The sequence below is a fragment of the Monopterus albus genome, unplaced genomic scaffold (genome assembly GCF_001952655.1).
Source record: "Monopterus albus unplaced genomic scaffold, M_albus_1.0 scaffold42.1, whole genome shotgun sequence".
Lineage (NCBI taxonomy): Eukaryota > Metazoa > Chordata > Actinopteri > Synbranchiformes > Synbranchidae > Monopterus > Monopterus albus.
In genome coordinates this window covers 858,825-859,116 of record NW_018127922.1, presented here as the reverse complement: position 1 = coordinate 859,116, position 292 = coordinate 858,825, and positions in this window count along the sequence as shown.

The window sequence follows — 292 nt, the reverse complement described above, 5'->3', positions numbered from 1 at the left end:
AGTGACAATAAAATAAAGCTTCTTTTACAAAACCCTGAGGCTTGCAGACAAGGCTTGACATAAAGACAATGTGTACTGCTGGGGCAGGGACAGATGAACAGCAGGAGAATGAGGCTGACCACATGATGCATACATCGCTAAATACCCATAATTTTTTTCCAAGCAAGTTGCAGCATCTCATCAACACCTAGTTGATACCACACAGTCACATCTGTAATGGAAAATACACTATATTTAACAAAACAGCAAAGTTGCTCTAGGCATGAATGCTTCTTCTATCTTTCTGCTGCTT